Source organism: Vicugna pacos, chromosome 34 (genome assembly GCF_048564905.1).
Source record: "Vicugna pacos chromosome 34, VicPac4, whole genome shotgun sequence".
NCBI classification, from domain to species: Eukaryota; Metazoa; Chordata; class Mammalia; order Artiodactyla; family Camelidae; genus Vicugna; species Vicugna pacos.
In genome coordinates, this window is record NC_133020.1 from 11808538 (window position 1) to 11832235 (window position 23698).

Sequence of the window (23698 nt, forward strand, 5' to 3'; positions counted from 1 at the left end):
GTCAGAAATGGACAAAATCAGAGGCAGACAAAGTCCAGTTAGGAATCTTGAATGGGTCAGAAATGGACAAAATCAGAGGCAGAAAGTCCAGTTAGGAATCTCATCTCAAGCTAGAGGTAACAGTAGCCTTTATGTATGTGGAAGGGGGAGAAATGACAGTGGAAAAAAATGTATTTAAAAAAAATGGAATCAAGAGTGATTTTGACTTCATATGAGGATAAATGAAAAAAGAAAGCACAGAAGATTCCCAACTTTCAAAGAATAAAAGATTACAGAAGAGAACAGAAGTTTCTATCTTTGTAAAACAAAAGTTTATCTTGTGAAGTTCAGAAAACAAGATGAAATTGAAATGCTAGGAAAAAGCATAGAAAATGGAATGAAGGAATATTGAAGTTAAAATATTTAAGGGTTTTATATTATTTGGGAATAGAATAGAGAAAGAATTAACTTCAGACTTAACTATACATGTCAAACATTTGAACAGAACCATTAAAATAACAGAAATATCATGATTAACTTTCAAGCCACAATTTTTATATGTTAATCACAGGGGTGATACTTCTTCATATTATGGGTTCCACCCATACTCAAACGGGACAAGGACCATTGGGAGTGATCTAGAAATCTACTATACTCCTCTTCCTCACTCTCAGCTGACCATTTTATTTCATAATTCATCAATTAGAAAAAAACACTCAGAAGAAATCTTTCCCCTTCTACTGGCAAGTCTACCAACCCAGCTTCATCTGAACCCCTCCTAGACTTCACTGTACACCTGCAGTTATGATGATCAGTTGCCGGTTTGCCTAAGGGCAACTCCATATTCTGTTCACTAGATCGTATTCCAACCTACCCATTCAAAGTCTTTGATATTCTAATTATCCCTGTTTTCAAACACTTTCATATCTTGGGTTTCTGGACACAAGTCCAGGTTTTCTTCATTGATGGTTTCTTCAGTATCTTCCTCCTTTATGAATCTTTCTCCTTGTCAGACCTCTAAATATCTGAGTACCCCAAGTGTATTGGTTATATATTGCTACAATAATGCTTATAGAGCACCACCCTAAAACTCACTGTCAGTCGGCAATAAACACATATCTCACATGTCGTGGGGTTCAGTTGATCTAGACTCTTCTCCGCTGGACTCATTCACGCGCTTTGGGTTGACCTTGTATCTCTCATCTTCCTTCTGGGACCAGAGGAACCTGGACATATCTTCTCATGTAAGAGTAGAATGTAATTGCCCAGTGGAAATGTACAAATACTCTTTCAAGCCTTTGCTTGTATCACAACTCCTGGCATCCCATCACCCTGCAGGCAAAAGCTAGTTTCAGGGTTGAGCCCAGTGTCAGGGCATCATAGCCCAATCACATGGCAAAGAAAATGTGTGGAGGAAAGCGAACAGATGTGGGGCCTTCAATACAATCGGTGAGCCACACTGGGGCTCATCTCCATTATCTTCATTCTTTTCTTCTTTTTCTATATTAACCGCTTAGGTGATCCTATCTAGTTCCATCATCTTAAATATTAATTCTGTTGTTAACTTCCAATCTCCATCACCAAGCTCTACCCTGGACTCCAGGCTAATTTATCTGATAGTTACCTGACAGCTCACCCCTCTTGGATGTCTGATACATATCTTATATGTAATATGTCCAAAACCAAGTATTTGATTTTTCTACCCAAACCTACCCATACTTTGTCATTCTCCCATGTCTACATATGATATCATCTTTAACTTGTTGCTCAGGCCAGAAACATTGGAGTTGTGCTTGGCTTCTCTCTCTTATCTATTTATAAGCAATCTATCAAGAAATCCTTTTGGCTACACTTTGAAAATGTACCCCTTATTTGATTATTTCTTACTAACTCCACTGTGGCTACCCAGCCTAGGGCAACTTGCTCTCTCATCTGAATGACAATCACTCCCACCCAAGAGGTATCCCTGCTTCTGCTCTTGCCCTGCCACAGGATTTCTCCACGTATTCCCATGTATGATGTTCCTAAAACATAAAGTATATTATTTAACTAACTCCTCTGAGAAAAAGCATCAAATGATTCCCTTTCATTCACACTTAGACTACCTGACAGCGTCCAACATCAACACCTAAACTAAATGACATAAGTCCCTATGTGAGCTGGCCTTGGCCTAACACTCCAACATTGTTTGAGCCTTCTTTCTCTTACTAATTCTCTTCCACCTACAATGACAGCCTACTGCTTTTCTAAACCAATAAAAATACTCCACTTGAAGGTCTTTGCACTTCTGCCAAGAATGCTCTTCCCCAAGATACATGCTAGACCTCTTTCCTGCTGTCACTGAAGTTTCTGTTCAAATGCCTTTTCAGAGAGGCACCCCTTGACCACACCATCTAAAGGGGAAGTCTCATTCTTCTCTATCTTATTTTGCTCCGTGTTTGTCTATGGTAACACCACTACCTAATATCGTGCTATTTATTTTTATGTTTAATGTCTACTTTCCACAGCAGAAGGAAGGCCCATGATAGCAGCCCCTTCATCTATTTTATTCACTGTTATCCCCTGTAAATAGAATGGTGCTTGATACATGGGAGCACTCAAAAACATTTATTGAATGTTGAATACTAAATAATTTAGATATCATTGAACTAATAACCCTTTTCATCTGCAGGGCATCTCTACAACCCTTCTTTACCCTCTTACTCATGCTATTGATCCTGTTGGCTGTCACAATAGTATGTAACATTAAAGATTAATTATTAAAAATAATGTAATTAAGGAATAAAGCTCTTATAAGCATTCTACAATAAACATATGTTTATGTATTTCCCCAGAATTGACATTGGTGGGTTACAGGGTATGTACATGCTCAGCTCTAGGATAATGCTAGATTGTTTTCCAAGTGATCAACAAAGGAATGGATTAATGAAGTTCATCCACATGCAGGAATATGACACAATGTGAAAGTAAATGCATGAATATGATATGCAGCAATGTAAATGAGTCTTAGGAAAGTTATGTTGGATGAAAATAGGCAAGCCCCCAAAGACTATATACTTAATTATGCTATGTTAGAGTTAAACAAACTAGGTAATCCATTTTAATGATATATACATACATAACATTGTAACAGAATGAATGTGAAAAAAATCCAGGGCTGTGTTTAACTGGCCGGCGTGAGGTGGAAAGCAGGGGCATAGGATCTGAGTGGCACACAGATAATTTCAAAAATATCAGCCATGTTTTAGCTCTTAAGTTGTGTGGCGGATTTATGAATGTTCTGTTTATTTTATGCTTTATCACTAATATATATGTGGCACATATTCTTTTGTATGTGTCAAATATAGCATAATATTTTAAGTGTATAATTTCTAGTTATTAATCAAAAATTGAGCCCGATAACTCTTCTACGTTTAGTTTGACGTAAGTTCTCACAATGTATGTATTAATGAAAAATAATAATAATAATAAACAAAATGAAAACTATCAAAGTGAAAGCACAAAAAGTGGGACGTATCACCTCAATTTTCTGAGCCAGACTGCTCCCAGTTTTTGATAATGTTAGTTCCAAAGCTGTCTTGAGGCAGAAAACAGTGATAAAGTTTTATTCACAAAACTGTAAAACCTGACCTATATATTGAATAATGTCCTTTCACAAAAGTCATTAACAATAGAAAGTGATCACCTGCTCACTTTCTCTCTTTCTTCACTGAAGACAAAGCTAAAAGAGAGATATTATATTTTAAAGTATCATTTTGAAATATTTTCCATATATGGCCAATGACTGATAGACATCCTCTAAAGATATCAGAAAGCAGGACAAATTTTTATGCAGTTTATTTATATCTTCCCCAGAAGAGACTCTATGGTTTCTTTAATTCTTCTCCAGTAAAAAATTAATTAATTAAAAAAAAAAAGACTTGTATGATTTTGGGAGTCCTAGACCCTCTGCAACCCAGGCTTTGGGTTTGTGGGTGCTGACCAACACCAGAAGTGCTGAAATAATAGGCAAGGCCTTGTTTGGCTGTATTTCCTCTGCAGTGTAGGAGAAAGTCCTTGAGAATATATCGACCAATAGAATGAGACTATTTATTATTATTATTATTTCCCAGAATCAAGGAATTTAGCTTAAGAAAGTCCCGAGACCCCGTAGAGTGGCACCTGTTTTGCATCTTCCATTCAATCTCCACTGCCACCAATCCTTTCTACCTTTCAGCACTCCAGCTCAAAGGCGACTCTGCTATCTAAGCCACTTCTACATGTCCCTTGGCAGTGATTACAGAACCACACATACCAGTACAGTATAAATTAAACTAAGTGAAAAATTAACTTCCTGAAGAAAAACCACATGCTGTCCTCCAAAATATGTGTTCGCCCTGACCTTTTGCAGGCATCAAGACGTCCCAGCCCTTAAGCTTCATGAAAATCTTTTTAGATAGCTTACTCCGAGGGCAGATTTATGTCTGGAAAATTTGGAGTTGCTTACCAAAAGGATGAGAGTCATTTATTTTCCTGTTACTGGTCTGCCACATGAATGAGATAACATCAGCTAAAATATTCAGCAGAAGCTTTCCCTGGTTTTCTCCCTTTCCCTCTTTGAGACCGGTTACCTATTTAACTCCATCCTGTCAATTAAACCAGAGAAAAAACGCAAAGAACTAATTAGGCAACTGTGTAATTTTAATTAGCTGTTTTGATAATTAAACTAATTAGTTCCCCTGTGTTTCCACAATATGTGGTGGACTGGTTTTGATATCACAGCTTCAGAGTTCCATTCCATTAGTTAATTAGTCACTTTTGCATTAGAAAGCTTTATTAATGGCCTTAATTTGCAGTTGAAATGAGAAATCTGCTGTCAATAATTTGGATAATTGCCTACTGTTTGATTATAAAGTACAGAAGTAGCAGCGCACCATTACATATGCAAATCCCAAGGGTTATTTCCTGGATGCTTAGCTTTCTTGATCTACATTTCATCCTCTCTCGCTTTCTGTTTTTTCTTGACCCTGTTAGGGGGAAGAGAATCCAGCTTATTAAGAAAATGAAGGCCTGTTTTTTTTTTTCTCCCCTTGTCCTGTACTGCATGTATGCTTGTGCCGGCAATTGTTAAAGTTATTGCTTGCTTTGTACCTAATTAGTGTCCTTGGAATTAAATGAACAGCTCTGTATACACCTCTAGCTCCTGCAGCCATGTTTGTGCATTGAATAATTGATTCTACTCTGCTAATCAGATAGGGACATAATGAGCCAGTTTAATTAAATGGGGATCTAACCTGGTGAACACTGGGAAAATATTTGCTCATTTACTTAGTAAAAGGCCACAGTTGCTTTTCATTGGATAGAAGAGAAGGTTATGGAAAGTAAAGTAGGCTCTCAAAGCAGAAGCAGTTCAGTGGTTGTCTACCACTACTAGAATAGCAAAAGGGTTTTAGTTGGTTTGGGAGTGGGAGTGGGGGTGGGAAGAGTTTAATCAAAGGACCAGAAGACGCTGGAACTGCAGACGGGCTCCCCATCCTCTCCCAAAGGTGCCAGCATCACTGCTCTGTTATGCGCTAAGAGGCAAGTTTTCCTGGTCGTACTTGGTCTTTAGTGATTTGCAGAAAGAATTTCAACTCACTTCACCGCCAGTTGGTGCCTGTGTAGCTGCATAAAGGTAAGATACAGCTGTAGTTTATCTTCTTGGCAAGTGACAAGACTTTCTTGTTTGTTCTCCAATAATCATGTGGACTTCTGTTGAGGATTACTGCTAGAAACTAACAACCCAAATACTTAACGTGTGTGACCTTATTACTGTGCTGTGAAAATAGAGAGAGGGGAGAAAGAATACACCAAGACATGGGAGGAGTTATCCAAATTTAAAGTTCTCTGCATTTTAAAAAAATAACGTAGGACTTCAGGGATAGCAGCTGATCATTCTCGAACTTCAGGGTGGAGAAATACTTGTGCTTTAACAGAGGTGACATCTCTGGAATGGGAAGATGATTGTGGTCTTTAAACGTAAAAGATTACAGCTTGAATGACAGCTTGAATGAAACACACCACATTCAATATCATCCATGAAATTCAGCTCCAGTTAACTATGGATGCATACATCTCCTGTAATTCTAATTGCACATCAGACTAACTTTACCTGCAGGGATAAAGCATTGCCAGGCCAATATAGAAACAACATGGTGCTCATCTGCTCTGGTGCGCTAGGATGAAATAGCATATTGACCCTGAATCTATACTCTGAGTAAAAGCAATTGTCATTCTGCCACTGTAACACCTTGTTGCCAGTGGCGATGTAATTAAAGCTGTGAGGACTCATTTTCCATTCTTATCTCTTAAGCTCCTCTGAATCAGAAACTGTTTGTCTGTGGTAACTGAGAAAACCTACTACCAGCCTACATGTTTATGTATGAATTTTTGGTAGCTTTTCCTTTTTAGGGGGCTGAAGTTGTATACATAATTGCCAGCATTCATCTATTTGTCTATAATGCGTATAGACAAATATTGAGATGTATGTGTAAACACACATAGGCGTGTCTATACCATTTATATATGTGCACACCACACACACACACACACAGAGTCTAAATTTTACTCACCCCCTTTTCTCCTCTATTAAAATTCCAAATGGCTAAGAGGATTTTCTCAATTTAGTCATACTTTTAATCTGCACTGAAATGAGTGATGACTTCTTATAATAAAAAGTTGACAGGCTTACATTGCGCACCGGTGGATTAGTTTCCCTTGGTGATGAGGTTTTCTTTTGTGCGCCGTGTGTCTGTTTGATGGAGGTTTAACAGAAAGCATTTTGGCAGAAATTGGATGCAGCAGGGATCATCTGGAGATGGCTGCTGTTCGATATTAACTGCACACAGTAACTTTTTTTTTCCCCTCTTCCTTTTTTTTTTTTTTATTCTTCAGCCAGGTGACAGAAAGAGCCAAAACATTTTTCCTCTTGAAAATAAAGATTTTCTTTTTCTTTTTAAGAATAAAGTATGTGCCCATTTTGCAAACACCTCAAAATATTTATTGGGCCTAAGCCATTGTTTAACATAAGCACAAAAAAAGCTTTCTCTGCAAGGAGGGTATCAACACACAAATGTCTAAAAGGTGTATTTCTAATATCCAAATGCCTTTGATGCCCCAGAAATCAGCATGCAAGCAGGAGTTGGTTAAAGATTAGAATTAGATGTTTTACAGAAGATATACACTTGATTCTTGCCTAAATTCCAGGAAAGAGACTCGTGGGCCATAATTTGCATTATTTACTCCCCATCCTCACCCCCTTCTTGTAATTCCATTTTATTACTCATTGGAAGCATTGAAAGTCTCATAATGGAGACTTGCCAGATGTCAAATGTAGTGGAACGTGCTCCAAGCATATGTATATATTTATGCTTGTGAATATATGCACATGGAGAAAATAAATAACTGAAAGGATACATCTCACTCCACAGGAAAGCTCTGACCAGGTGGGTGGGGGCTAATAACATTCACTAGCTCCTAAGCAGTGCATCTGATGATTTGATGCGCTTCCATGTAGGTTTGATGTGAATATACAGTCTGAGAGCCAGTGTGCAGTACAAATGAGTTATTTCTCTTTAATAAAGGGATATATCTCTGTGTGTATACATTTAATAAAATAATGATACGATTTTGTCCAATAGCAAATATTTATGGCAAATGAACAATCATTATTTGAAAAATATGAGGATAATTACTGCTTTAATTTTTCGAAAATAAAGAAAACCTTTGAGTCTGTTCACAGTGTCAAGTTCTTAGACCCTGGCAAAACGCTTATGATAGAGTTAGGACAAGCCTAATCTGTACTTACCTCTGCTTCAGACAGCAGCGTGACAATCCTGCCTGGCTTGTCAAGTTTCAAGAACTTGCAATCCTTAATTTAAACACTTGAGAGATCTATGGAGCCTGTCAGTCTGGTTAATTAAGCTCTGTCTTCTTTTACCCCTCCTCCCCACCCAAACAAAATCTAGCTTTTTTTAAAAGGCCACTTAAGACTTTATCTACTGATTAAGCAAACAGGTTCTAGCCTAAGTAGAATGATCTTAGAAGATTTAAGCAGAATAGTTCTTGCCATTAAAGAGAACATGCTTTAAAATCTTCACTTGGAAGTGTCATATATAGGTCAGCCTTAGCATTTCTTTCCTCTTTCTGAACTAATTACAGAAAACATCAGATAGTCCAGGCCAAAAAATATAATAATAATACAAAAATGATATATGTATTAGAATGTATGTCATTATTTAATTTTTAACATTGATTTATTTCAGTAGGAATCGGTGATGCTTCAAAGTTGGTAATTATCAGTTCTTTCTCAACCACAAGGACTGGGTTTCTGACAGTCTTTTAGTAGGAGAATTTGTGAACGAGGAACTTAGTACCCTGTGGGAAAAACAGGATTAGAAAATTAAAAATCTCAAGCATCCTTATGAAAATCTATGAATGTTTAAAGTATGAAGGAAGGTTTACATTCACTAACATAGCACAGTAAAGAAAACACACAAAGAGCCTACCAACTGCCGAAAACCAATTTATGTATCTGAAATTAGTGTTAATGAATATTGTTTAATCTATTTCAGTTTACCTTCCTTTGATGACCGAATTCATTTTAAGATCTTATTCCATCTCTATTTCAAAAGATACTCATAAATTTTCGGTTTTGTTATAGATAGTATTCATAACAGCAGACACTTTCCCCATTTTTGTCTTCATCAATACTTAATGACTCTCTGATTTTAGAATTTAAAGACAATGCTCCCTGTGTCCTGTTACAGTTCTAGAGGCAGTGACTTCACTTCCTATTTCATATTTCTGTTCTTTCTCTCCTTCCCTACAACAAAAAGTGATTGTCCCAGATGAGTTACTTCAAGCCAAAACACATTCTGTCAAACTCTCATAAACATCTCAGGTTCTCCTACCTAAAGCATATGGGAATATATGTGTATCCTCTCCCACGGTGGCCTTGGCTCCACTTCTGAAAGTCTTATTCTATTTGGCTATTTGTTTTATTGATTTTATCTTGATGCCAATCTTTCCTCATCTTCTAATTATCAAAACAAGTGAGATACAGTTCACAAACAGAAGAATTAAAATTCTCAAGGATGGAGAATTATACACAGGAGGAAAGAGTACACAAGTATACCGAAAAACCTTTCTTGAATGGAATTTGGGGATTGTTGCTACTTGCTGGATTTAATCAATTTCAAAATCAGAATTACTAGATTGCATGGCACTTAGATCATGATGGAACTGTCCAGATGATAAATAGGAAGAAATTACTATGGGCGTGTGTGGTGCATGCATAGATTCCTCATTTATTGATCATTTTCAGATAAACTCATTAATTCTGTTCTTACTCAGATTTATCACTTGAAATTTGAAGTAACCAATCACCAATCCTGTACTCACTTCTGAAATGCAAAGAGATCTGTATCTGCAACTTTCTGTATTATTATATCAAATGAAATGTGAACTAAATTGCGTTGGATGACTCATCAAATTGACAGCTTTCAAAAACACTTGCAGGGTGAAGGTAAGGTAGAAAATTTACTGAAGTTTTTAGTGTTCACTAGGGTATTATATATCACCATAAACACTAATGAAATAAAGTTCTTTCTACATTTATAAACCATTTTGCTTCCTTTGGTAGATTTAACCAATCAGTAAAAGCAAAATAGCCCTCAGATTTTTTTTTTGTAGGAAGATAACTTATGATAATTATATATGAGTGCTAGTGCTTCTCCACATAAAAATCACATTTTTATTTTTCTTGTTAATCATCCTCATGCTCCATTCAAATTGAGAGACACCTGAATACATCTTCAAAGAATCAAAGAACCTCAGGAGGGGTAGGAAGTGTAACCTGAGTTGGGAAGAACCTATAAATGCAGTGGATTTATGTTATACCCACACACTAGCAAAAAGTAAATAATTACATTTGACATTTCAAATATAAACAGAAGATGTACATTTGAAATAGGAAGGAAGAGAAACAGATGTGAAGTGGATAGTTCCCAAGGTGAGAGCATTAAATGATTAGAAGCCACATGAATGGTATTTAAAGTCAGAGCAAATGCTAATATAGAGCAACAGGCAAATGTACCAAAATTAATTGAAGAGAAGAGCTAATGCTAATAGTAGATTGCTGATAATCTTTAATTTTAGAAGACTGACTGCAAGTACGTGAACAATGAGAACAGTGAAGAGATACAGATTGATGTGTCCAGAAACCTCTATATGCTAAACTACTTTCTAGTAATATAATAAAGTTATATTTTGCAATCTTATCTTTATCTTCCTTTTTCACTTAGTATTTTCTCTGTTGGTTTCCCAGTAAAATATTTTTAGGAAAGGAAATCCAAACTTTGTTTTATTTATCTGACACTTAGGCCAGGAAAGATATGGCAAGCAAAGTACCCTAAATTTTGGTGTACTGCTGGCTACACAGTACTTAGAAAATTGGGGGAGATCACTTACTTAGAGAGCTACAGTCAAGGAAAGGAAAGCAAAGAAGAGGGGCAGTAAAGTGTGTAAATGGAATGCTTAGCCCAATACCTGGCACATTAATCATGACAAAAATTGGGATGTAGAGGACAGTGAGAATTGCTGGCGATTCCCCATATAGACTCTCCTTGGATTCTTCTGACAAGCTTGGAAAGGCAAGTCCTCTTAAGGAAGACATCAGAAAATAAGCATACAAAGTTTTAACTTCCCAAGTGTGTAAATTAAGAAAGAGGAGAGAGCAATACATCAAACTGATCTCAGTAATGATCTTAAACAGCTCGACTGAGATATAACGGACATGCACTCAACTAGTTAAAGTGTTCAATTTTGTCAGTTTGGACAGACATGTATGCCTGAGAAACCACCACAAGCAAGAAAGTGGGCCTATCTGTCCGTCCTCAGGCCCCTTTATACCTACTCCCTCTCAGGCTTTCTCATTCCCAGACAACCATGTATGTGCTGTCATGATACATTAGTTCAGATAACCTAGAATTTTTTATAGATGGAATCATACAATAGATATTTGTTTTTCTTAGACTTCTTTCACTCAGCTTAATTATTGTGAGATGTATCCATGTCATTACATGTGTTCATGCCTTTTTTATTGTTGGATAAATATCACTGTATGGGAATATCACAAGTTGTTTATCCACTCACCTGTTGATAAGCATTTCAGTAGTTTCTAGTTTGGCACTATCATAAATAAAACTGTTTTGAACACTAATGTACAGGTATTTGGATATAGGTTTTCATTTCTCTTGGGAAAATATCCAAGAGTGGAATGCCTGGATCATATGATGATACATTAAACTTTTTAATAAAATATCTAACTGGTTTTTACAGTTTTTATACCAATTTCTATTCCTACCAGCACTGTATGAGAATTCCAGTTGCTTCATAGCCTCACCAAAACTTGGTATAGTCTGTCTTTTTAATGTTAGTTAGTCATTTTCATGAATATAGTGATATCTCACTATGGTTGAAATTTTAATTTTCTTAATAATTACAGATGTTAAACATCTTTGCTTTATGCTTATTTATCATCTATTTATCTTCCTTGGTAAAGTTCCTATCCAATCTTTTGTTCTAAATTTTGGGGGTCTTATTTTATAGTCTTACTTTTGGGTTTTAAGAGTTCTCTCTAGTCTGGATACAAATTCCTTTTCAGATGGATGTTTTCCAAATACTTTTTCCAGTTGCTGTCTTAGTTTTCATTCTCCTAACAAAGTCTTTCAAAGAAAAGAACTTCTTCATTGCAGTGAATTCCAATTTATCATTATTGTTATTAATGAATTATGGTTTTATTGTCATATTTAAGAACTATTTGCCTAATCCAAAGTCAAGTATTTCTCTTATTTTCTACTAGACTTTTTTGTAGTTTTAGTTATGTAATTCATTTTGAGTTATTTTTTATATATGGTGTTAGGTATGGATTGAAGTTAATGTTTTTGCATATGGATATCCAATTGTTTCAACATAAGTTGTTGAAAAGGCTATACTTTCTCAGCTAAATTGCCTGTACATCTTTGTCAAAACTGAGCTCTTCCAAAGTGCATGGTTCTATTAATAATTTCCCTATTCTATTTCATCGATTGATTTGTTTTTTGCTACATTACTATAACACTTCCTCTATTATGGTAGCTTTATGAAAAGTCTTGAAATCAGATGGTGTTAGTCTTACAACTTTGATTTTCTTTTTCACAGTTGTTTTGGCTATTCTAGATCCTTTGAATTTCCATTTAAACTTTAAAATCAACTTGTCAACTTCCATAAAAACACTTGGCAGGATTTTGATTGGGTGTGGAGTCAACAGATCAATTTGGCTCAAATTGACATCTTAACGATATTGTGTCTCCTGACCCACGAATATGATGGATCTTTCCACTGATTTAAGTCCTCTTTCATTTCTTTCAGCTCTGTTGATAGTTTTCAGTGTTCAGGTCTTGTACATTAATTTTGTCAGGTTTACTCCTAAGTATTTCATTTTTTCACTATTATAAATAGTAATTAAATTTTTTTATATTTGATTGTTGCTAGTATATAGAAATATGACTGATTTTTATATGTCAATCTTGTGTCCTGCAACCTTTCTAAACTGTCTTCATAGTTCCATTAACATTTTGTTGGATTTCATCAGCTTTCTAAACAGAGAATCATGTTGTCTATATGAATAGAGAGTGTAACCTCTTCCTTACTAATACGGATTCCTTATATTTTTGTAGGTTCACTTAAAATATAAGCTAGAACTTCCCTTTCAAAGTTGACATAAATGGTTAATAGTGAACATACTGGTCCTGTTGCTGATCTTAGGGGAAATACATTCAATGTCTCACCATTAGCTTGGAGTTTTTGTAGATGACCTTTATCAGGTTGAGGAAGTTCCTTGTATTCCTAGGTTGCTGAAAGTTCTTATCAGCAACAAAAGTTGCAGTTTGTTTAGTGCTTTTTCACCATCCATTGAGATGGCAATCTGTCCTTAAATAATGTTGAATTGGGTTTGCTAAATTCTTGTTTAAAGTATTCACATCTATGATCATGAAGGAATTTGTCCTGTACTTTTCTTTTTTGTATTTTATTAGGATAATACTGACCTCATAGGATGAATTCAGTGCATTCTCTCTTCTTCAATATTCTGGAAAATTTTGTGTGAAATTGGTATTATTTCTTCCTGAACTGTTGGGTAGAATTCACCAATGAAGGCATCTGGGCTTGGTATTTTCTTCAAATTTTTAAAAGATGTATGATTATTATTATTTTATTTATTTTCTTCTAGAGTAAGATTTGACATTATTGTTCAAGAAATTCTCTGTTGTATCTGTTGTCAAATTTGTTGGCATAAAGTTGTTTAAAATGTTCCATTATTATCCTTTTAATTTGTGTATAATCTGGATTGATATCTCTTTCGTCCCTGATATTAGTAATCTTTTATTTATGATCAGTCTGGCTATAGGTTTATCAATTTTGTTTTCTTGAAACATCAGATCTGGTTTAATTGATTTTTCTCTATTGTTTTTTCTATTTTCTACTTCGTTGTCTTCCACCTTGATCTTTCTTTCTTTTTTTTTTTTTTGCTTACATTGGGTTTATTTATTTTTTTTGCCTACTTTGTGTTTTATTTGTTCTTTTTTCTAGTTTCTTAAAGCAGAGTGAAATCTTTGAATTGAGACTTTCTTTAATGTAGACGTTTCCAACTGTAAACGCCCCTCTAATACTACTTTAAAGGAATCTCATACATTTTGATATGTGATGTTTTCATTTCCATTTCATTTAAAATACCTTCTAATTCCCTCTTGATTTTTTTGTGATTATTCAAAATTATTTTAAGGGTATTTAAAAATTTATTTACCACTTTTTAGCATATTATCTTTTTAAAAGATCTAAACAGTAAGAAGAAAATTGTATGTATTTACCCATGTAGTCATCACTTTCGGTGCTCTTCCTTTGTTTGTCTAGATCCACATTCCCGTCACATTTTATCTCCCTTCTGCCTGAAAGACAGATTTCTTATATTGTGGACTTGCTGGCAAATAATTTCCTTCTGCTATTTTTATGACTACATAATTCTTTATTTTACCTTTATTTCTGGAATATGTTTGTTGGGTATAGAATTCTCGGTCAACAGGGTTTGTGAATTGTTTTGTACCTAGGTTGACAGGCTTTGGAAGTTGATTTATACTTCCAAGATAATTTCAGTGCTTCAAAGCTGTTTTTCCCAGCTTCTTACTTGCATTATTTCTGGTGAGAAACTTCTGTCTTTACCTTTGCTTTTCTGTACATAACATGTCCTTTTCCCTCTGGATGCTTTTAAGATTTTCTCTTTATTACTAGTTTTGAGAAATTTGATTTTGATTTTGTGTGTGTGTGTGTGTGTGTGTACTCCTCTTTACCTTTCTTGCTTGGGGTTCATTGAGTTTCTTGCATCTGTAGGTTTATAGTTTTAATCAAATGTGAAAAATTATTGTGCACTACTTTTTAAAGTATTTTCTTTTCTTTCTTCATTTTGAGCCCAGCCTAATCAAACTCTGTGCATATCCTCTTCAGACAATAACCTTGGAGGCTTCTCGTGTTTAGAGGTACATAAACAAGGAATGCAGTCTGCCCTTGGAAGGTTGGGCCCAGGGAACAGAATTTGCAGGCCCGAGAAGCAGAATTGGGACCTTTTGGGCAGGAAATTCCAGGGTCTTAAGTATTCAGAGCATGGTAGAATGGGTGGGGACAAGAGCACAGATGGGCCCTGGCCCTGAAGACTGTCCGTTTTTCATTTCACAATGGCACCCTCTTATGTGTCCGAAGATTATTTCCCAGAATCCATGTAAAACTGGTTTACATGTTTTCTTTTAGACTTTTAATACCTCTGTATAACCCAGTGAGTCCTCTTATGCTACCTATAATATAATACATAATATTTGTATGTTATATACAATATATATATATATATATGCACGTAGTATATTGTATAATACATCCTTCTAGATAACCCAGAAAGTAATATATACTGGCCTTGTATGGCAAATTATTTCAATGCGATTTGCAAATTAGCAGTGTCCATAAACTGAATCAACATTTTTATCTTTTTTCATTGCTCTTTTAATGAATATTTTCCACCAGCTAATCAAATTAGCCATACAGCCAATCCAATTCAGTGCTCTTTTCTCTGCTCCCAGAGGTATCAGAAGAGTAAGTGAAAGAGGAATCTATGATTAGAAAGTAATGCTGGTGGTTTTCCAGGACCAAGGAAAGCTAACAATGATGGAAGATGATAACTAGACCCAAGATAGCCAGAAACAGGCATGAGGGAAGCTTCTATTTCTGTTTCTGTGTATCATTGTAGAATTAAAAGAAAAAAACCCAAGCAGATGATTATCTTGGCTCCCAGACACCAGTCTTCAGTAGTCTTCCTGCTCAAAAATATCTGAAATCTCCATTCTTCCTCTCCTTCCTCTGGGGCCAAATATACTTCCCCACCTTTAAGATGCACTTAGGTTGAAACAACAATCACATAGAAGAATGGATTAACTCTTAAAACTTCAGAGCCCCAAGTGGAGATTCAAATATGTCAAGAAACTTTCCGCATCCGTTCCCCTGCTGCTGGGTACCAAGCACTGCGGAAAGTCATTCGACCAGCCGGGGCCTCGATTCTTCATAGGTGCACTGGGAAGACTTCCTCTCCAGCTCTAAAATCCTAAGAATCTGTGACATAGTGACAGTGGGTCAACCATTTCCCAGTAAAAGTGTTTACGGTCTCTCATAGATGCAAGCTGAGCTTCCACACTGAAAATCAATCATTCTTTTCTGAATTATTTATCAGTCCGACTGTCATACTTACATGGCAGTTACAACCACAGTCTTAAATATAAGTAATTTCTGTTTTAGAGAGTGATAAGTTTGAGGATTTTTTTTTATCCTTTAATGGGCATAATTGTAAAAGCTCCCCCTTGATGACACAGTGTCTCTTAGAAGTTCCCAGCTGCCACTGAATGCACGAGTGATGGCACAAAAGGGGCACTTTAGTCCCTTTCCATAAAAGAAGCAAAATGGAGATTGTGGAGGTTAAAGGGGGGCCCGTTGTACTGTTTATTTAGTTTTATTCAGCACCTAACTTCTTACTGAAACAGGTTTTAGACACTTGTCTCAGGGACTTACATTACAAACATTCACCTTTTTTTTTTTTCTCTGAATGCCAAAGTATCATCTCCCTGTGCCTTTAACAAGTGTGCATTAGTCACATTAGATAACCCGTTCAGAGGCGCGAGCACAATCTGTGTCTCCCCTTCTCCTTAATTAGTCAGAAAGCTCGCTTCGTAAGCGCTGGGTTCCCTCTCTTCTGCTCCTCAAAAAGGTTGCCTAATGGTAGAGCATTTTAATCTTTTCTATTGAGGTAATTTGTGGTTTTAAGTCTAGCCTCCTGGCCTCTCCGTTTATCATTGCTGAACTCAGCTCTTCTTACTGCTGGCATGGTTTTCTGATGTTTCATTTTTCCATCTTTCTTAAAAGTAACAACATTGCTCTGTAAAGCAGCTAATGTTCTCACTGGGCAAGTGGAAAGAATCCCACATCACCCCCAAAACACACTCTTACCAATAGAAAGTGTATAAAAGGACTCTAAGCAATGTTACACCTTTTCCCAATGAGCGATTTCCTTTAAATGTATTCCACCTCTTTCATATAGCCACCTGCCATTTTTGCTTTGTTGCAGCCGGAAGGTTTAAAGGCATTGCTTTTAAATATCTTGAAAGTTTTCTGTTGATAAGAAAAGGTAGTAAACACACTTTTAAGTGAGCAGTAACACACACATCACACATCACACATCAGAAATTTTGATACCATCTAGGTTCACACCATGTGGTACAGGAACTCCAGTGACTGTGGTTTAGCTGGGATTCTAAACTGTGTGCAAAGGATATGGGGAAAATTCAGGGAGGGTGATTATAGTTATCGACCAGGTCATGGGTTGTGTCGTATGTGTATGTGTGTGTGTGGACCGTGTTGAGGGGGCCTGGGGAGCAAGAGTGATTTAAATAGAAAATATGTAAACACAGCTTAGTTGCAGTATGATACTAAAGAAATAAACCAGGGGGGGAAATTGCAAATGTTTGTTAATTAAAGAATATCTTTCCTCTCATAAGGATGACAGTTATTAGCTATCCATTTACAGTATAGCTTTAAAATAAATTATTTCTCCTTTCAGAACCTTTTATGTTCTCCATTCTATTTCACTTGGTCTAAAAGGCCACAGAAATAGATACCAACAAGTTCTAAATGTAAGCACACGCCAGCAGCAGAGATTACTGTCTGAGGATTGAACAGGATGGAACTGGATTTGAAATCAAAGACCTGCCATTGATCAAGTCTTTATTGGTCTAGGACAGGGGTTTACACACATCTTCTCATTTTTCCTCCGGGTCTGATTGCAGCATGAGCTAACACAAAACGATGCCAGACTGTGAGGGCAGAGGAGAGGAGCGACCACATCTATGCAGAGTTAACTGCGCACCTGACCTCTCCTGCCCTGCTCTTTTCTCCAAAGGGAAGAAAGGAAAGTCTTGCAATTCTGACCATGAGTTGGAAGACTTTAAAGCTTCATTTGGTTTCGATAGTCTTGAACAGTGTAGAGGTGCTTTGTAGAACTATCCTAAAATAGGAAAAGAGTTCAGAAATTGCAAGTGGATTGAGTGGTGTTGGTTACATCTCACTTCAAATGTAAAGGCAAGTTGTTGCGTTTTTTTGTTTGTTTTTATTCTTCTGTGAGTAGGTAGGAGCTTGGGTGTATGTGGAGAAGAAAAGAAAAAGAAAATCCATTTGAAATTGTGCAGTATGTGTTAAAAGACAGACAAAATGTATTATACAGGAAGTTAAATGGGCACCACTTGGAACAATATGCTATGATTCCAAAATTTAAAAAAAAAAAAACCTGTTCCTTCTGATTTTCATTAAAATGTTGTCTGGATGATTATTCAATTTCTAACCATTATATGTTCCTATAATCAAGCTTATGTTGATCAAGAAGATGATGCAGAGGAGGTGAGGTATTCGTTAAAGAGGGTCATTTGGGAGAAAAGTAAAAATTCCTGAAACAAAACATTTCATGTACATGTCAGAGGCTTTGCTCTTACACACAGCAGGCTGACGGGAAAAATAATGTCGTGCATAGTCAGAGCACACTAATATGGAAAGATTGAGATACATTTTATCTACGGGGAAGGGACATTAATCTTTATCTAAAAAATGTTGTGTTGGCAAGTTTATATTTTTCCCTAGAATATTTAGAGGGAAAGAGAAGTATCAACCACATTCTTTAAACACAGCCATAGGCCAGCCCTGCAAATGAGCAACGCTAACGTGAAAACACTTTCAAAGTTCTAAATGAGTTGTCCCTGCGGTAATAAAGAGGGGACATTTTACAGTGTGACAGTATGTAAGACAGCATTGTCAGCTGTAGTTTATTTAAAGCACGAGGCCTGTAACAGGAAAATAATGACTTTAATAAAATTTACTATTGACTTTGTAGGCTAAAATCTTTCTGTCATCAGGAATACAGAGGGAAAAAAAAACACACAACCTGTCTGAAAACCCTTCAGTTAAATATATTCCTTTAATATTTCAAAGCAACTTGATTTTTTTTTAATATACACACTACTTCAGAAGACACTGTAGTAGGGTGGAAATTAGTATTTTTAATAGAAAGTTGGTATTGCTTACATAGGGAAAAATCGGTGGTGACCTATGACACCATCAACTGAAAGCAACATTTGAGGAAACTGCAAAAGCAGTTAATGCAATTCCTTGAAATGCTGTATAAAGCTGTGTCGCAAATGAATGATTTATAAATTACCCAATGTCCTTCTCATCTGAAGGATATCTTGTAATCACGCAGCCTAGCTTGTCCGTGAGAACGCCAAAGAGCTTGCTGAGTATACGTGACAATCTACAACATTTTAACGAGGTTAGGGTCCTTTCTGAAAACTGGGGGAAATGAGAAAACATATGGCCTGACTTTACTCTCCTGCCAATTTGATTAAAATGCAGTATAGATTGCTTATAGTGTGTAAGAGAGGTCATGCCCGTTATATGAAAAGCGGGAGAAATTCCATTCCTTTAATGTTTTACATAGTTAAAATAGACTGTGGTAAAAAGTTTCCCAACAGTGTATGACAGCTCAATTTAGAGGTGAAGCCTTTTAATAAAACCTCATGAAATGAATACTTTGGTTTATGCACTCTGTTTGTGTTTCCCACTGGAGTGCTTAGTATTATGAAGCTGTGGTTACATGCTTTTCTACTGCAGAACAACATCATGAAAGGAGAGACCAAAGCTTTGTATCAGAAAATATCCAGAGTGAGTAGAAATGCCGATGGAGCAACCTTAATTTAGAGCTAAACTGCTTTCCTATTTGCTTTTAACATGCTATTGTAAAGTATATTGGCTTGAATTACAGGATATTATTTAAACAAAGGGAACAATCCACAGGGGGTTTTACACATTAACCTATAGCTTATTTAAAGGGAAATTAGGAACCTCAGAATTATAGACTAGTAATTTTTTTTCCCTAAGCGTTAATAAGAACTTTAAGCCAAAGCATGCTTTTCTGAATTAAGTATATATGTTGGTATTATTTGGAAGAGGGAGAAAGTGGAAAGAATAAAAAGCAGTTCATTTGTATAAAGATTCTGGCACCAACACTCCATGAGGAGATGGAATTCTACGTCAGTACCATCTAGGATCTCAAAAACAATTCTTAGGGGACCTAGTATGGTGCCTTGAACCAATGAACGACCAGGATATTCGCAGTAGCTGACAACTCTTTTCAAGAGCAGTATTAATTCTGATCCTCTTTCTTTCTAGTTGTGCTCTCTGGGTTACTCTGGAGCCATCCCTAATGTAAGGAAGGCATCCAGGGAAGCTGGTCCATTGTCCACCGACCATTCCGACTTTACCTCTTCTAAACTTCCTGAATACTTGGCCTGACTGCAACTACGGTAAGATTTTATTTTCATACTTTTTTTCACACATGTGAATGAGGGAGGAGTTCTGAGCATGGCGTGCAAATACACATAAATTATATGAATGCTTATGCAATTGTGAATCTCCAGACCTCCTGGGGAAATATGGTTACCTTATTAGATGCATCTGTTGATTTTGACAATATAAATTGCAGTTGGTAAAGCACGTTCGGAGATACGTGGCTTCTGTTCCCTGCTCACTTACTAACTTCCCAGTTGTACCGTGTGGGAAGTAGTATTCATGACGTGTCTTTTTCTCTGATAATCTTTCATGGTTTGGGAGTAAAAACTGATAGCTGGACTACTAAGTGAGGAAAACAATGATCTGTTCCTTAGCTTCTCCGGAAGTGGCAGGTGGGCTGATTCTCAGCTGTGCCGGCTTACCTAGGAGAGATGCAGGTAGCGTGTCTTTGGTCATAAACAGGATTGACGTTACTATTTAAGAAAGTTGTCTGATGGAAATACAAACGTGACTGTGTCCTTTTTCAAGGATTTCAGGTCTCTAGGATACAGAAAGAATGTACTGAAAGCTTTTAAATATTTCCCTCAATTAGTCTCCCAAGATTTCTTGGTTCCCAGATTTCCACTTAGAGTAAAATAACATAATGATTCTACTCCTCTGTTATCTCTAATTTGACCTGCTCTTCTCCACTTAAGTATAATTTTAGACTGGACCACTTGAGGCAACAACAACAGAAGAATTCCTAAATCGATTACATTAATAAAGACCAAGAAAAGCCTTTGCTTTGTTCATTCCTTCAACAAATATTTATTGTATTCTATTTCCTGGGCACAGGTTAGAGCAGTGACCGAAACAAAGCCTTGGTCCCAAAAGAGCTTATTTTGTATTGAAGAGACAGACAGTAAAGAGATAAATAAGTTAACACATGGTGAAAATGCTATGGAAAAAAAAAAAGAAAGTAAAGCAGAATAAGGAAAATAGGGCCTGGGGGTCAGGGGAGGAGAGTAAAGGATGAGAAAAAGACAGAGAAAGTTAGGGACTGGTCCTCATACCCTTCACCTGGGGCAACGAGATGGGATGGAGTGGGGCAGGGGCACAAACCTGTCCTTTGATCCAACAGATTTTTCACTTGGTCAAAAAGGGAGACTAATGAATCCATCCACAGGAGTCTTTCAACAACCTCATCGCACAGTAGAATCTCAAACTTGCCAAAAGATCTGTCTATGTAAAAACAGATTGTTTAAAAATTAATGTTCAGGCCAAACCAGTTAATTTGTTCCCAGTGTAACCATTAATCACATAAAGCGGTGGGGCTATGAGGAAAACAGGCACATCACAAGGATGGGGTCTGTAAATACATGGGAGAGTTGTAGAGATAAATGGCCTTGACACAATGCTCAAATGTTATTGTAATAGATTTTGTTAAAAAGAATACATTGCTAACCGTATTACCAATCCATAAGGTGTACGTATTGAACAACCTGAACTCAAGTGCTTTGCGGTGAATTAAGGGCAGGAGAGGGGACGGGGAGGAAGAAGGCTTCATTTTCAGTCACAGCTCTGATTGGGGACCAGTGTTTCGCTTTTTCACTTCTACCCTCCAAATAACTCTATTGTGAAAGAAGTTTTTAGACACTGTCTTTGAAAGTGAAAACAGTCATGGATTCACATTTCACATGTGTGCCACATATTTGCTCTGGGAAGATTTATAATTTCGGTCGACAAGCTTGGTTTTGGTGCTTGAGACATTTAAAGAAGAATAAAAAATAATGGGTTCAACCTAAATCAAAAAAATGTTTAAAAATACCAGCTGGGCTCTGGGGAAGCCAAGGCCCTTGCCTGTTCTCAAAAAGCACGTGACCGGTGACTGTGGGTACAGCCTCCAGCAGGTGTTGAAACTGAAGCACAAGTTTGACTGTGGTGCCCCTCAGCCAATACTGGGAGCAGCAGAATCACGACACTAAAAGAAAAGGACTTTGTTGTATAAAATGTGTAACAATTAGGAAAAAAAAATTATTTCCCTTGAACATAGTTTCTTACCACTTTTGTTATGAAGCAAATTTTACCTCTTTTTTTGATTTACCTACTTTGACAGTGCCTACAGCTTTTAATGCATTTTAATACCGTCTGATATATATGTGTGTCATAAATAAGTCGAAAAAAATCAAGACATATATAAAGAAAATGTAAAGCTGCTTTCATAGTAACAATAACAATTAGCTAATGTATAGTTAATTGTTAAGTAGGTTTTTTTTTAAATCTACATTGCCTCTATAAAATATAACAATGTAAGTTACCACTGTTACATCCAGATGGAGTGATGACAAGTTAGAAAAGTTAAGAGTTTTGTACTAGGTCACACAGTCAGTAAAATTATCACTGAGTCTTGAACCAGGTCTCTAACTTGGAATCAGACTGTTTAACCAATTACTGTGCTACCTCTGGTGCTATAGGTTGGTAAATTGGCATTCACATTTCCAGCTTAAAATGTCTTAACGTTCATTGGTAATAAAGTTGGATTTTCATAAGTGAACAAACGCTTGAGTAATCAACATAAAAATGGTAATCAAAATTTTAAATTAAAAATGGTAATCAGATTTTAGTCTAAATGTAAATACAACAACTGGAAAACATGCCTATATTATTTTTCACAAAACTTTTCTTTAAAACAGGTGGGAGCCTAGTTTTTTTGATGAAAGTAGTACCACCCCACCCCTCACCCCCCAGAGCATTTTGGAAATTTGAAAGGGTGATTTTGTCACGGTGATGTCACAAAGGGCACACTGGCTTTTAATGAGTAGGGTCCAGGATGCTGGAAGCCTTGCAATGAGTAGTATAGTGCCACATGATGAATTATATTTCCTCATGTTTTTCTCAAGTTTTGACTATACCATCAGAAATCCATGTAGAGAAAAATTATTTGTAATTATATGAGCCTAGAATTTGTCATCATTTGACACGTACAGAGTTTTTACATCGACTGAATTTTCCAGAAATGTTACTATTGTGAAAATTCATGAAATATTTTACCTCATTTAGTTTGGAATTTTTGAAGAATTGTTTACTATATTTGAAAATAATGTCACTTACGACAGTGGCAGTGACATTTGTGATATCTAAGTCACCATTCTTCATTCAGATCATCCTTTCCTTGTAGCTGTCACATGTAAACATGAACTAAAGAATAACTGAGGCTCCTTTAGACAGTATTATAAGGATATTATTAAATAGCAAAAATATGTGAAATGTAGGTGATACGTTCATGGAGGCTATAAGCATGTTTACAGCCATATTCATATTTACATTAATTTATTGTACAATGATAAGAAACAATGTGAAGGTTGTGTATTGGATTTGTTTACTTATTCTTGTGTGGCCAGTGGGTTTCCACTTTGATGTGAATACTGCCCATAGAGGTCTACCACACAACTAGGGCTTCTCCTTATATTACTGTTAAGAAATTCCAGTCTGTCCACTGTCTCCTGTCACTATCAGAGACTAGAGTCCCCAGGTCTGTTGGGTACTAGAGTCTGACTGTATGTCTTGACACGTGGTAGACGTCAGGGTAAATTATATACTTTGCGTGATTCTTTAACATCCTCTCATCCTGTTTTTAATATAGAGAATTATTTTAGGCGAATACCATACTTCTGTATTTTGGAAGGATGCTATCGGTGAATAAAATTAAGATCATCCCCACTTTCTATTGTCGTATATAAATAAACCTTGTTTGCTAGCACTT

General features: G+C 36.3%; 1 protein-coding gene and 1 long non-coding RNA gene across 12 annotated transcripts in view; one reads left to right on the forward strand and one right to left on the reverse strand.

Moving 5' to 3' along the window:
* The window catches only part of LMO3 (LIM domain only 3), a 212284-nt gene that overhangs the window by 26259 nt on the left and 162327 nt on the right, over positions 1-23698 (forward strand). For 7 of the 11 annotated variants that reach the window (XR_012066849.1, XM_072954372.1, XM_072954373.1 and 4 more), the window contains one exon: positions 19837-19970. The gene's annotated coding sequence lies outside the window, so the exon portion shown is untranslated. Of the gene's footprint in view, positions 1-5528; positions 5633-9351; positions 9524-19836; positions 19971-23698 lie in introns of those variants that run through there. The other 4 variants (XM_072954371.1, XM_072954378.1, XM_072954381.1 and 1 more) reach the window with 2 other exon arrangements.
* LOC140691217 (uncharacterized) lies at positions 8208-8664 on the reverse strand. The gene is made up of 2 exons (XR_012066769.1): positions 8576-8664; positions 8208-8373 (listed from the first exon to the last, which is right to left on the reverse strand). It is a non-coding gene; the product is annotated as an uncharacterized lncRNA (long non-coding RNA).